The sequence below is a fragment of the Carcharhinus amblyrhynchos genome, chromosome 28 (assembly GCF_965287045.1).
Source record: "Carcharhinus amblyrhynchos chromosome 28, sCarAmb.v2.hapA, whole genome shotgun sequence".
NCBI classification, from domain to species: Eukaryota; Metazoa; Chordata; class Chondrichthyes; order Carcharhiniformes; family Carcharhinidae; genus Carcharhinus; species Carcharhinus amblyrhynchos.
In genome coordinates, this window is record NC_137351.1 from 6232582 (window position 1) to 6248322 (window position 15741).

General features: G+C 42.2%; 1 non-coding gene across 1 annotated transcript; it reads left to right on the forward strand.

The window, feature by feature from the left end:
- LOC145359716 (U2 spliceosomal RNA) lies at nt 1–192 on the forward strand. The gene has a single exon (XR_013889623.1). It is a non-coding gene; the product is annotated as a U2 spliceosomal RNA (small nuclear RNA).
- Nucleotides 193–15741: the final 15549 nt, after the last annotated feature.

Genomic DNA, 15741 nt, shown 5'->3' on the forward strand with positions numbered 1-15741 from the left:
TGCGCTTCTCGGCCTCTTGGCTAAGATCAAGTGTAGTATCGACATACTGCACTTGGTTGAAGTCATTAGGTTACATTTCAGCTTCTTTTGAAGCAATTTTTTGAAGCGGCATCTCGGCCTTTTGGCTAAGATGCAAATGAGATCAAGCCTTGGAGGTGGAGCTACACCTACTCCAATCAGCTTGGATCACGTAGATCAAGCCCAAGACAGGAGGTGAGAGCCCTGTCTTGTCAGCTCGGATCGGGAATGTCCCAATTTGTTGGGACTCTGAATTGGCTTTAATTTGACTTGATTGGACTGGAATAAAATTTTTAAAAAACTGGTAACTTTTTAAGATAAATTTGAAGTTCCCAGTTATTAACCGAAAAGTCCATGTAGCAAGGTTTCACGTTTTAAAGGAAAGAAAAATTTACTCGGAGAAGAAAAAGAACATGCACTCTAACATAACACTATTTTTAGTGAGCGCTTACAATTTAAACATAAGAACATAAGAACATAAGAAATAGGAGCAGGAGTAGGCCATCCAGCCCTTCGAGCCTGCCCCGCCATTCAATAAGATCATGGCTGATCTGTCACTGCTCAGTTCCACTTTCCCGCCCTCTCCCCATAACCCTTAATCCCCTCTCTTATCAAAAACCCATCAACCCGCAAATCTTAAATGGAACATGCCCCATTCTATTTTCAGTTTTAACCCCGAATCCCATTTTATTTTCCAGGTAGTTACGGGTTCATTCAATTATAGTGGAACCAAACCAAGGAATGTCATAGCTCCCAGGTATTCACTCCGATTCTCCTTAGTTTCCCACTAATCTAATGAGCTCAGAGGTTTCTTGGGAAACTCCCACTAATATCTGCCTAGATGAATCCTCCAGCTTTACTTCAACATCTAACGAGTTTTGATTTGCACAGACTGAGCATGGATGTCTCTATTTTCCTTCAACTTTGTGACCCCAAATCAGAAAAACCCTGATTCCTGGTGTCCCTCTGCTCCTTGCCCTGGCTGTTGGCAGTTTCAATCTCTGCCTTCTCCAAGCTTCTTTGAACACAGACTGACTGATACAATTGAGATATGATGTGGATGTGCCGGCGTTGGACTGGGGTAAACACAATAAAAAGTCTGACAACACCAGGTTTTAGTCCAACCGATTTATTTGATAGTAAACGCACAAGCTTTCGAGGTTTCCCTCTTCGTCAGATGAATGGAGAGTTCTGGCCTCGGACAGAGCATATAAAGCACAGACAGTTTAGAGATTACTGATTAGAATGCGAATCTTTACACCTTGGGTTCATGTCACACTATCTGTAACCCCCGTGACTTGCCTGGGTTTGCAAAACCTCACTCACTGTTCTGTCTGGAGACAATACACATCTCTTTAACCTGTGATCAGTGCTCCTTCCACACACATTGTCAGCCACTTTAGGACTTGAACAGCAGGTTAGGTGTAAAGATTTGCATTCTAATCAGTAATCTCTAAACTGTCTGTGCTTTATATGCTCTGTCCGAGGCCGGAACTCTCCATTCACCTGACGAAGAGGGAAACCTCGACAGCTTGTGCGTTTACTATCAAATAAATCAGTTGGACTAAAACCTGGTGTTGTCAGACTTTTTATTACAATTGAGATATGTCAGAGCCAAACCAAAAATGATTCCCTAACCCTATAGCCCATATCAATGTCAATGTGGCACATATGATCTGTTCCCAACCAGAAATACAAATTAATGATCTTTGTCTACAAGTTTATCCATTGGTCTGAAAAGTATATGGATACTTTAAAACCTTTCTTTGTTTACCAGGTACTTCAACTCTTTTTGTTCTAGGGAAATTACATAAATAATTTAAACTTCATAACCTTAATTTCATACTTTGTCCCAAGACAGCCCTCCTCATCAGTAGACTGTGAAAAAGGGCATTTTTTTATGTGTGAATGCCTCTCACTATCTTGCCAGCAACACAATAGGACTTCCTTTGTGATCTGAAACACCAGGTCTAATTGATAAGCTATTGAGACCAAAGCAGCTTTCACATATGCCACATTTAAAATCAGTCTTTCGAACCAGAAGAACCTGAATGCCAAAAATTACAGTCATAAAAGTTATCCATCTTAAAATTATACAGTTGTAATATCTACCAATCCTTTCAAAATCCTAAAAGCCATAATCAATTCACCCCTCAGTTGCTTATATTCCATGCAACCGTACTAATATTCTTGTGAATCTATACTGCACTCCTTTCAAGGCCATCATATACTTGCTAAGATTTGGGGCCCAGAACTGTCTACAGTACTCCAGGTGTGGTCGAAGCAGGACTTTGTAGAACTGCAGCAAAGCTTCCTCTCCCTTATATACCAGCCCTCTAATCAGCCCATCACCTCTGTCAACTAGAAGGACAAGAATTGCAGGTGGATGGGAACAATACCAGCTCCAAATTCCCTTCTAAGTCATACTCCATTCTGACTGAGAAATGCATTGCACTTTCTTCATCAACATCCTGAACCATTACTGCACACAATACTCTGGATGTGATCTAACAAAAGCCTGTACATTTGTAGTAAAATTTATTTAATCTTTAATTCCATTTCTCGCCCAATAAACATCAACTTTCCATTTATATGAGGAGGTGATGACCAAGTGGTATTATTGCTGGACTATTAATCCAGAAACTCAGCTCATGTTCTGGGGCAAATGTTCAAATCCTGCCACTGCAGCGGGTTGAATTTAAATTCAATAAAAATAAAATTAAGAAAAAATGGTGACCATGAAATCATTGCTGATTGTTAGAAAAACCCATCTGATTCACTAATGCCCTTTAGAGAAGGAAATCTGCCATCCTTACCTGGTCTGGCCTACATGTGACTCCAATGCCAGAATTTTGTTGGCACATCGCCCCAGAATCGGGGTGGGGGAGGCACACAGAACGGCATTCTCCATTAGCCTTGAGCGGGATCTTATGCGAGGCAGTAAAATTCTAGCACTGATCCACAGCAAAGTAAGTTGACTCTCAACTGCTCTATTAAATGGCCTAGAAAGCCATTCAGTTTTATTAATCCAAGGGCAAATAGGGATGAGCAATAAATGCTGGCTAGCCAGCAATGCCCATGTTCCATGAATGAATATTAAAAAAAAGCCTTCCTAGTCACTTGCTGTATCTGCTTACTAACTTGTTGTGATTTATGTACCAGGACACCCAGATCCCTTGTGTGAGAAACGCAGCTCACAGTTAAACAATTTAGTCAAGTCAAGTTCTAAAAGAGCAAGATATTTTATTTTACGTTCTTGCAAGATGGGGTGTCCAATAAAATAGGCACACCTTACATAGATTTGCAGCACATTTTATACTTTTTTACAAGCATTGTAATGGCTTTGCAATGTGTTGTTCTCCCCTAATTGGTGGTCCCTGTCCTATCTATGTGTTGTCATTCCCCTATTGGCTCGAGGTGCCCCAAGTTTCCATCCCCTCTATTCCCCATCTAACAATGTCTCCTGTTATCACAAGAGTGCATTAGCAAACTCATCCATCTTATCTAACACTGTTACATGTCCTAGTTCAGACTGGCGGTAATCAATCCTTTGCCAACTTAATCACTGCTGTCCCAACTATCTCAGTGACCTTTTTCCCCCTTTTAGGTTTAGTTGTAGAAACAACATATCTTGTATACCATTTGCTTTTTATAACTTGGACCTCATACATTCCTTCAGGTTGTGGTGTATGCTTCACTGCACACCACGCATCTGGTGTTATTCCTACACCACAGGCAGTTTCTTTATTGTCCCTGACTATTGCTCTGTTAGCAGCAGCGAATTTTATGTCCTAAGTTTGTGACTAAGATCACAGTTGTTTCCATAATGTGGGTTATAAATGTGCCTGACTATATCCAGTCTACCTAACTTTAGGCTATTTCTCTATGGTGTACAGATATATGTGTTAACAGCATCTTTACCTGTTGCTCACAATTCCCCCCTTTTTTTAACTTGCTGTTAACACATCCATCACAAATCCCTACATTTCAAATTCCTGGAGCATCTTTTCCACTGTTTTATCTACTTCATCATCCAGTTCATTTCCCATTTCCAATAAATTCATTCTCTTTCCATGATCTACCGCGGACATTTTCTTTGTTAGTGTTGTTTCAATAAGCCTTTGGACCAGTCCCCTCACTGCTATTTCCTCTGCTAAGGTTGTTATAAAGGTACAACACTTTCCCCCCCATCATTACACATACACCTCCTTTCTTTGTTAACATCATATCCAAGGCCATCCTATTTTCCCACGCCATTCTACTAGTGGCGTCTAGTTGTTCCGCCAACCCCTTTACAGCATCCCTGGTATAGTTAATGAATCTCTGTTGGTTATAATATATATAATTTATCCAATCTATGTTCTTATTTATTGTTACCCACCAAAACAAGGACTCAAACCCAGCCGTAATCTGATTCCGGGCTTTGAATTCATCTGGGACTCCCCGAGGCACTCCTATGGGATCTAGATATATCTTTTCATCAAAAGAAGTTCCTATCACTGATCTTTTGTTTTTCCTGATCCTTTTGGATCCTTCAAATGCCAGGGTAAATGTTATAGCCAATTGGACAATTGCACATGTACCTTTCCACTGGGGGGTAGTAGAGTTGGCCTCAATACCCTTCCTCCACAATACCACCATATATCTGCTCTGGGGATTTTCAATGATGAATAGTTCCCTCCCATTCCATTCTCTGTAATGCTCCTGACTTCTGAGCATGATTCTAACTCCCCCATGTTATGAGTTAACTCTGTTCCTTGTCGGTTCACACATGAAGTGTGATTCACAACTGCAGTGAGAAACTGAGGGGGAGTTTTTAAGTTCTTTGTTTTCACGGGAGGGAACATCAGGGATAGGGATGTGCAGTTCGGGTTGCCCCATGCTTCCTTTTCTTGATACAGGGCCAACATGCACTCCATACCTCTTCTGCCGCATTTCCATCCCAGAGGGAAGGGTACTATTTGAGCTACCGGCCTTCCAGATGCACAGGCAAAGCAATTGCTTTTATTTAAGCTTTTCACAGTGTATTTGACCCATTCTACCCAGGCATTGGTCTCCTCATATCCACTCCCTATTTCAAGAGTCTGTCTCAAGTTGTTTACTTCTACCACTCTTACCACCCTTGGGTCGTTTTGGGGAACCTTATCATTCCAGTCGGGTGATTTCAAATTTTTATCTACATAGATTCGGAAACAACATTTCAATTTGTTACCTTTTCCTCCCTCCTCTACCTTGATTCCAAATACTGCCTGATGCAATTGTTGGTCCCTGGTCCAGTTACCCGTAAAGAAGGGTCCACCAGTTAGGGAGTACCGGGAGAGGTTCTTAGGATCTAAGACCGGACCGCTTATTTTTTTCAGTCCATTTGGTCCCTTTTATTGTTATATTTATAGGATTGTATTCCTTATCTAGGCATTCTGATCTTGGCTGCATATGTTTCTGATGAAGGGATATTATGAAAGGGAGTTTACCCCAAGGATACTTTCCGTCGGCATAAAATTGTAAGGATTCTACCGAATATTTTCGCTGGCTCACCAGATCCCCACATACTACCAAAGAACACAGGTCTGTCTCTACTACCTGTGTTGTAGGGAGATCCAGAACCATAACTGAGCTCATAGTGTTTCCCTTGTCCTCTTCTAACTTATCTGAATTATAACCCATACTTATAAGGACTCCCTGGGACAAGAGGAAGGAGAGCATTATCCAGATTATCCCTTCCATTCTATCCCTTCCCCATTACCTTTCAGGAGAGAACTTAATTCAAAACAGTTCCTTTCCCCCGCTCACGCCGCTACTAAAAATTGATTACTTAGAGTCTTTTAAATTTCAGCTTCAAAGGTTCTTCAGTCGGTTCGACCATCCACGTGTTGGAATTATCTGGGGGTTTTACTGGTCCCTTGATTCTAGTATGATGTGTCCACCCCTTTTCAGCAGTCCTGATTGCTGTCTCAGTTGTTAGGAGTGCTTGATATGGTTCCTCCTATTCCGGTTGCAGCTTAGTTTCTTTCCATGACTTTACCAGGACCCAATCTCCTGGTCGGATTGTATGTACTGTGAAGTTGAGGGGTGGAGTCTGTGACAATAATCCTTGTTTCCTAAGGGAAGATATCGAGAAGGACAGACCCAGTATATATTTCTTTACAAATTGATCATTCATTTCAGGAACCGGTAATTCCCCAGCTGCTCCCATATAAGGCAGTCCAAACAGCATTTCATAGGGGGATAAACCCAAATCCTTTCGAGGAGCTGTACGAATACGCAAAAGTGCTATTGGTAAGCACTTAGTCCAAGGGAGCTTCGTTTCTATTATCAGCTTAGATAAATGCTTTTTAAGGGTCTGGTTCTTTCGTTCCACCCGTCCAGAGGAGAGTGGATATCAAGGTGTGTGTAAATCCCATGATATTCCTAATCCTTTCATTATCCCCTGAAGCACCTTTGATGTAAAATGGCTTCCCTGATCAGAATCTACATTCTCTACCAAACCATATCTAGGCACTATTTGTTTGAGTATAATCTTCGAGACCCCTCCTGAGGTTGCTGAAGCCATCGGGTACGCCTCCACCCATCCGCTCAAGTGATCAACTAGGACCAAGATGTATTTTAACCTTCCCACCAAGGGCAGTTCGGTGAAATCTAACTGAATACTCCGGAACGGTCTGAGGCCTGCTTCCCTTCCTCCCAATGGGGTTTTCGCAGCGCCTTCTTGTTGACTTTTTTTACATATTATGCATCCCCCACAGACCTGCTTTGCTATAGTATGGATTCCCTTGGGCTCCCCAGTGACTTCCCTGATGTAAGTGGGCCATGATTTCCCTCATTACTTGTTTATTTACCATTTCTCTTCCATCCGGCAGTACCCATTTTCCTTCCTCAGTTTCCCTCACTCCCATATCAGTCAGCTCCTCTTTTCCCTTTTCTGTAAAGATTGGATTCAATCCACGGGGCATTAGGGAAATAAGGGCCTGCATCCTGATTGGTTGTGGGTTTAGGGCTGCCTCTTTTGCTATTTCATCGGCTAGCCTGTCCACGGGCATCTCCTTGATCCCTTGGGATATTAAATGTTCCAAATATAACACCTGTGCTTATCACCTACTATGAAGAAAAACTTATCCTGTGAGTTAAAGTTCAAGGGGATGGACGAGAACTCATGAGCTATATCTAATACTGTAAATACTTTGTGGGACGATGATAATGCCCAAAATTTGGCATTTGAACTCCAGGGCTGGAGTTTTCCCAGTGACACTAGGATCTGATGTCTTTCCCTGGTGTGAAGGATTTAAATTGGTCAATGGATTATTCACTGTTCCTCCCCTCGTTACCGGAGCAAGGTTACAGACCTTCTCCTCAGTATCAAAGTCGCCCCCAGGCGCTGTGAGTTTCATGGTCATACTGCCGGGGTAGGGAGGTAATGTCCCCCTGCAGTAGTCTTCTAACACTTGGTTTTGTTTCTCCAGTTCCCTTACTCTGAATTCTAATTCCTTAATCTTTTTATCCCCACTCCACTTCTTAGTGGAAGTGGCTACTTGTTCAATTAGTCCAGCTAACTGATGTATTAACAATACTGCTATTTTCTTTGTTTGGTTTCTCTTTTCTAACTCTCTAATCTGTGATTCTGATGTTTTAATTCTCTCCTTGTCGTCAGCCCAATTTTTTTTACCCAAGACTGAGATGTGTTCAATTAATCCGGTTTAAACCTGTTTAATTAATTCAAACTAAGAGAATTCCAATTTTCTTAGTTCTGTCCTTTTTCCAATCATTTCCATTGTTGATCTAGTGGGTGAAATGGATCCCACCCCTAAGTCGCTCTTATCACAGTCCGGTGATACCTGTTAGGGGTGATCAGTGCCCTCTGTACCACCACTTACACTCGTGAGCTTACACCCTTAAGCTCACACTATTAAGCCGGCTTTTCCTTCTACTCCGGCGATCACTCAGACAGATTCTTTCTCACTCACATCTGAACACCACATCCCAGGCATCCTTCTCCAGCCTTTACGCCCACCTCAAACTCCTGAGCTTCGCATAGGGGGCTACCCCTCTTAACAACTGGTCTAAGGCTGGGTGTAAAGACAGATGCCTCCTTGTCTGTACGTGCTCAGCTCAGACCTCTCACACACTCTCACACTTTTTCATCACAGATGAGCACCTACTGTACTTTGATTCACTCCCTTAAATTTGGTAATCTATTCCGGAGCTCCAGTTGTGGCCATTCAACCGGACCCGTAAACAGATCCCAGGTTTCGGCACCAATTCTTGTAGGTAAAGATACCTCTGAGACTAATTGTGAGTCAAAGTACAGCAGTTTATTTAGCAAAAGCCTGATTCAGAAAATCCAAAATAAGATTTATTTTTATCACCTTTAAATATCCCCACTAAATCAAGACCCTTGCACATTCTTACAATTCTGGTACAATAAAACAAAACATCACTTGGAGCACAGATGCACGAAGAAATACTGAAAGCATTCTAATGTGCAATCTACATGTTTAATTATTTCTACAGCTCTGCCTTTGTAACCAACACAGGCAAGTACAAAATCAAATCTACTGTGTGCCTAAATGGTTAACTCTCCTTACAACTTTAAGATGCAATGTAATGCCACCTTTCCCACTTGGCAGAATTCAAATCTCTGTCCGATCCCTACATAATTTATGAAACTTAAAGCAATTCACTTTGATTGGCTATACCTATCACATCACATGAGGGTCTCAATTACACAGTTACACCCTCTCTCTCTCTCTCGGTACCATACAGAGTCAGCCTGCTTGTCTCTTTTTAACCCTTTACTGATGGGAGCTCACTGGCCTCTAATAAATTTGACCTTGTTTGATTCGGGTGCCTCACGTCGTGACAAATCCCTTTCTCCCTCAAACAGTCATATAGTCATGCACAATTCCAAATACATAACCGCTATTAGCGTTCTCCCCGCACCTCAGTAAAAGCCTATGTCAGGGTTCCCAGTTCCGCTGACATACTTCTCTCTACTCTTTCTGCTCAGACCAATTGTAGGTCCATCCCATTCATGCTGATCCATCTATATACTTCGTGACCCATCCACAAACTCCAGTGCCTCTAGGGGCACCTCCCTTATTTTACTTTCCTCTGCTCCCTCATCACATACTAGGTGTTGTTGGACCTCCACCGCAGCCCCTAAATTAACATTATCCAGCAACTTGCATAATCAATTCCTTCCTGGGACGCCGGCTGCTTCTGTCTCACATGTATATTAAGAATCTGACAAACCCAATCCTCATCTGAACCGTACTTTGGCCAGAAGACGGACGGACTCCGGATTGGTTCCTTCACCCAATCAAAACAACAATATTTTATCATTGTCGTCTTGTTTTTATCCCTAGTACTAGTGCTAGAATCCCAATCTTCCAACATCCTTCCCAATGGACTTTCTGGAGGGATGTTCCCTGGGGCCCCATTCCCGGCACCTTTCCCGGGGGACTTCTTCCAACTACCCCCATTTCCCATGGTTTACCTACCACGACCCGGTCGCCAAGGCAATACTTAAAAGTCAATTTTCTTACTTTGGTCCGTGCACAGCGTTGCCCGACCACGACGGTGCCTATCGTTTCCCCCTTACTCGTTCAGAACAACTTTCCTAGGATTCTCAACAGTCAGTGGCAGAGAGGCCCACCGATGAGCACTTGGGACCGTTCAATGAGGAACGGGACGCGTCTTCCCAGTCGTCACCGGCAACCTCCCTACCAGGGATGTTAGGATCCCGGACGAGCCCCCAGTTGTGAGAAACGCAGCTCACAGTCAAACAATTTAGTCAAGTCAAGTTCTGAAAGAGCAAGATATTTTATTTAACGTTCTTGCAAGACGGGGTGTCCATTAAAATAGGCACACCTTACATAGATTTGCAGCACATTTTATACTTTTTTACAAGCATTGTAATGGCTTTGCAATGTGTTGTTCTCCCTTAATTGGTGGTCCCTGTCCCATCTATGTGTTGTCATTCCCCTATTGGCTTGAGGTGCCCCAAGTTTCCATCCCCTCTACTCCCCATCTAACAATGTCTCCTGTTATCACAAGAGTGCATTAGCAAACTCATCCATCTTATCTAACACTGTTACATGTCCTAGTTCAGACTGGCGGTAATCAATCCTTTGCCAACTTAATCACTGCTGTCCCAACTATCTCAGTGACCTTTTTCCCCCTTTTAGGCTTAGTTGTAGAAACAACATATCTTGTATACCATTTGCTTTTTATAACTTGGACCTCGTACATTCCTTCAGGATGTGGTGTATGCTTCACTGCACACCACGCATCTGGTGTTATTCCTACACCACAGGCAGTTTCTTTATTGTCCCTGACTATTGCTCTGTTAGCAGCAGCGAATTTTATGTCCTATGTTTGTGACTAAGATCACAGTTGTTTCCATAATGTGGGTTATAAATGTGCCTGACTACATCCAGTCTACCTAACTTTAGGCTATTTCTCTATGGTGTACAGATATATGTGTTAACAGCATCTTTACCTGTTGCTCACACTTGTACCTCCAAATACTGCAATCTCTCTCCATTTAAAAATTATTCACCCCAGAACATTGAAGTGCTGTATTCTATGAGTATCCAGGTTTGACCAAGTTGCTGGTAGAAGCTTTAAAAGTGTTTGCAAAAGAACAATCTGCTAGAGTAGCTGTAGTAAGGAATGTGACCTTTTGGTCACCCTTGGAACTGGATGATTGGTCAGGTCAGGTCAAGATAAGTGGACAAAGTAGTAAATCGTCAGACAAGATAAGGCAAAGTTTGTGATTCACTACTCTGTGGGCATTATTTGTGTCAGAGGTCAGGTCATTCTGTGGTATATTGTAAACTCATCTGTAATTATGGACTGAACTAAACATACATGAAATATTTGAGTTAAAGATGAGATACCAAAAAGATGCCTCTTAGAGCACCCCATGAGACCATTCCCCTGCAAACAAACTTGTATTGAATAAGCTGAATAAACTGCTACACGCTTTACATTCAGCTGACTCAGTGTTGAGTATCTTTATATATTCCAGAACACTGCTTTCCTATTCTTCCTGACAAAGTGGATAGCTCACATTTTCCCACATCTGCCACATTTTAGTCCAATTAACCTATCCATTTCCCTTTGTAGACTGTTTGCTTCCTCTTGACAACTTATTTTCCTATCTAATTTGGTGTTATCAGCAAATTTAGCTGCCATATATTTGGTCCTTTCAGCCAACTCATTGCTATAGGTTGCAAATATTGAGTTGGAGCACTGTTCCTTGTGACATTTCACTGTTTACAGCTTGCCAACTGGAATAAGAACCATTTTTCACTGCTCTTATTTCCTGTTATCTAAACAATCTTTTATCCATGCTAATTTCCTATCATGGCATCATGGCCGGAATTTCACCGGCATGCCTGCCCCGGAATCGGGGCGGACGAGTCTTGCAAAACAGAATTCTCTGTTGGCCTCAGGCCCGTGTGAAGTTGTAACATACCGGCCCATTGTTCTAGGGTAGTAATCTTTGATGCTGCACCTTAGTAAGTGCCTTTTGGAATCCAAGTTCACCACATCTATAAGTTCCATTTTATCCATCTCGATAGTTAATTCCAGAAAGAACTCAAATAAGTTAGTTAAGTATGATTTCCCTTTCACATAACCACTGTGACTGACTGATCACATTATGATTTTAAAAACATTCTGCTATAACCTCCTCATTAGTGAATTCTAGTAATTTTCCTCTGACAGATGTAAGGCCAACTGGTCTAAAGTTTCCTCCTTTCTATTTTCCTTCTTCCTTGAATAAAGGTGTTACATTTGCTATTTTTCAATTTACTAAAAACCTTCCAGTATCTAAGGGATTTTGGAAGCTTAGATCCAATGCCTCTACCTTTTCTGCAGCCCCTTCTTTGAAGATCCTAGAATAAAAACCATCAGTTTATGGGTCTAATAATTTATCCAACACCTTTTCCTTTATGATTGTGTTAAGATCCCCTCTCCCTTTCTTGAATTTGAACTAAATTTGGGAAATTATCTAAGATTTGTGCATTGAAGACAGACACAAACTATCTGTTCAACGACTTCGTCACTTTCTTGTTTTCCACTATACCCCAGACTCATTCCCTAAGGTACTGAGTGAGCATGGAATTCACATGAGAAAATATTTCACGTTGGTTTCAGTGTAGGTGAGTGCATTCACTGGGATATTTTGAATGATTTTGTATGCAATAGCATCCGTTGATCATAGGCAGGAATAAGCTTTTCTCCAGATGTGACACCCTTCAGCACCACACAAAATGTTAAAAATGTAGATAACTTATGTCAAAATAACCAGTGGTCAGCACCTCTACTATAACAACAGTAGAGCTGCAACATCATGGTGGCTACCATCTCTTCACCCCCTATTACTACTGCACTGGAGTGTCAGCAAGATGTTGTGCTCAAGTGTCTGTAGTGGGGGTTTGGACCTATAGGCTCTTGACTCAAACAAGTATGCCAGCCATTGACCACAGTTCAAAAATAGGCAAAAGAGGAATGGTGTGCATTATGCTACCTGATCTTTTACAGATCAACAATAATTTCTTCGTCTAGGTTTTTGGAAGGACAGCTTTCACTGTAATCTTTGATTCTCTGATGTTTTATGAGAGGATGGTTAAAAAAGGGAGAACAGTCACGTGTTATTGTCATGGCAACATCATACAAGCTGATGATGATGGATGATTGATTTCGATGAGATGATTGGATTCAAGACAATTTACTTCCGTGTTTTTATGAGGTTTGCTTTTGAATGAAGGGCAGCTCTTCAAATACTTCTTCAGTAAGTTGTAGTTGTAACTTGTTTCTTCTTGTTTGCCTGTGAGTGACAACAGAAAATTTTCATGAGTCCACCAAGACAAAAAGCACCATGAATCCTTCTGATCTCTGGCAATGAACAGATCAGATTGCGTATTGTGTGTCTGAAAGCATCCACATGGGCCCTCTTGTATTACACCTGGATCTGTTCAATATTCTAACTGTAGTGAAATTTTGTAAGTTGTTCTTAAAATTTTAAACATTCAGTTCGGTCTGTACAGATCAAGAAGATCTGGGTCTATGCTGATTCAAGCCAGCGCAATGTTAGGTGCACTACAATTGGCTTTGGTTTCCCTGAGTTGGAAAGGGGAAATTCACCTACTTGTAAACACTTAACAACAGTCCCAAAACACAGTCTGTTGCACCAAGCCTGAACATGGATTATCTAATGGCCTCACTCCTTCCCATCCTCATAAACTCCTGCCTGAGGTTTTAAATCCTCTGAGATCACTGCACTCCTCCAAATTTGGCCCCGGGGACAGGTGAGACCACACCTGGAGTATTGTGTACAGTTTTGCTCTCCTTACCTGAGAAAAGATATACTTGCAGCAAAGGATCACCAGATCCAATCTTGGGATGGCAGGATTGTCTTTTGAGTTGAGATCGGAACAACTAGGCCCACCTTCACTGAAGTTTTGTAGAATGAGAGGGGATCTCACTGAAACTTATAAAATTCTGTTCGGGAAAGACTGACTGGATTCAGGGATGCTGTTTCATTTGGCTGGATCATCGAGAGCAATGGGTCACAGTCTCAGGATATGGATTAAGCCATTTAAGACTGAAAAGACTCACCTATGAAATTCTCTACCAGAAATGTAAGGTTCAGTCTGTACAGATCAAGAAATCTGGGTCTTCTGTGGTATTATGGGCAGCACAGTAGTTAGCTTTGCTGCCTCACAGTTCCAGGAACCCAGGATCAATTCTGGCCTCGGGTCACCAACTGTATGGAGGTTGCACATTCTCCCCGTGAGTTTTCTCTGGGTGCTTCGGTTTCCTCCCCCAGTCCAAAAATGTGCGGGTTAGGTTGATTGGCCATGATAAATTGACCCTAGTGTCAGAGAGACTGGCAAGGTAAATATGTGGAGTTATGGGGATAGGACCTGGGTGGGATTGTGCTTGGTACAGACTCGATGGGCCAAATGGCCTCCTTCTGCACTATAGGGATTCTATGATTGTATAAAATGGCTGCAGAGGCCAAATCATTGAATACATTTAAGAAGGAAATAGATAGATTTCTAGACTCTAAGGCTGTCAAAAGGTATGGAGAAAGCGCTGGAGTATGGTGTTGAGATAGAGGATCAGTGTCTATCATGTTGAATGGCAGAACAGGCTCAAAAGGGCTGAATGGCCTACTGCTGTTCCTATTTTCTATGTTTCTATCCTGATTTCAATCACTCTACCATTGATGGTTGTGCCTTCAGCTGCCTAAGCCTTAAGCTCTGGAATTCCCTTCCTAAATCTCTTTATCACTCTTTTTCTCTCTCCTAATTTAAAACTTAGGCCAGGATTTTCTAGCCTCGCCATGGTAGGGCCTACTGCGGAGGATGAGGTGGAGCACAAGATCCCAGCAGTGAGAGCGGCTGGAAAATCCCAGCCCTAGTTTTGTCTAAGAGTTTTCTCACCTGTCCTAATATCTCCTTATGAGGCTCAGGCTGGTGCTTTACGACCTCGCTCAGGCGAGGCTCGTAAAATCCCGCTGGAGGCCAACGGATAATTCAGTTTTGTGAGTTGCGTACGGTCCGATTCCAGGGCAGGCGTGATGGTAAAATTCTGGCCTCGGTGTCAAACTTCATCCGATAATTGCTCCTCTGAAGTACTTTAGGCTGCTTTTCCACATAATAGATCTTATATGAATTCAATTTGTTGTTGATGCACCCAGTTTTAATTTCATTTAGAAAACTGTCCACATTTTGATTAACTGGGCTAGTGGACGGATGGAGTTTAATTCAGATGAATGTGAGGTGTTGAATTTTGGTAAGACAAACCAGGGCAGGAGTTACACAGTAAATGGCAGGGCCCTGGGGAGTGTTGTCGAAAAAGAGACCTAGGTATAAGTACATAATTCCTTAAAAGTGGCGTCACCAATAGACAGGGTGGCGAAGAGGGTGTTTGACACGTTTGCCTTCATCGGTCAAACCATTATGTTCAGAAATTGGGTCATTGTGTTCCAACTGTACAAGACATTGGTAAGGCCACAGTTGGAGTACTGCATATAATTCTGGTCACCCTGTTATAGGAAAAATCTTATTAAACTGGAAACGGTGCAAAAAGGATTTATAAGGATGTTCGCGGGACTAAAAGATTAGAATTATAAAGAGGGGCTGGATAGGCTGGGACTTTTTTTCCGTGGAGCATAGGAGGATGAGGGGGTGACCTTGTAGAGGTTAATAAAATCATGAAGGGCATCGATAAGGTGAATAGTCAAGGTCTTCCCCAGGATAGAGGAGTTCAAAACTAGAGGGCACAGGTTTGAGAGGGGAAAAATTTAAATAGGGCCTGAGGGGCAACTTTTTCACGCAGAAGGTGATGCATATATGGAATGAACTGCTGGAGGAGGTTGCAGAGGCAGATACAATTACCAGATTTATAAGACATTTGGGCAGGAATAGATGGGAAAGATTTAGAGAGGTAAGGACCGAATGTAGGTAAATGGGACAAGTTCAGTTTAGGATATCCATGCTGTGATAAGTTACCTGATCTCACTAGTGAGAGGTGTGGGTTGCATTGATTATCAGTCTGCATGTTTGCAGGACAAGGAACAAAATTATCCAGGGTTCATCGTCATGATCACTGCCCATAATGGTGCATGTGCGGATGTTGGGCTTGGCTATAAAGGTGTCCATGGCTGCTTAGATGTACAGGCAAAGGAAGATCACTTGGGTGAGGCCATAG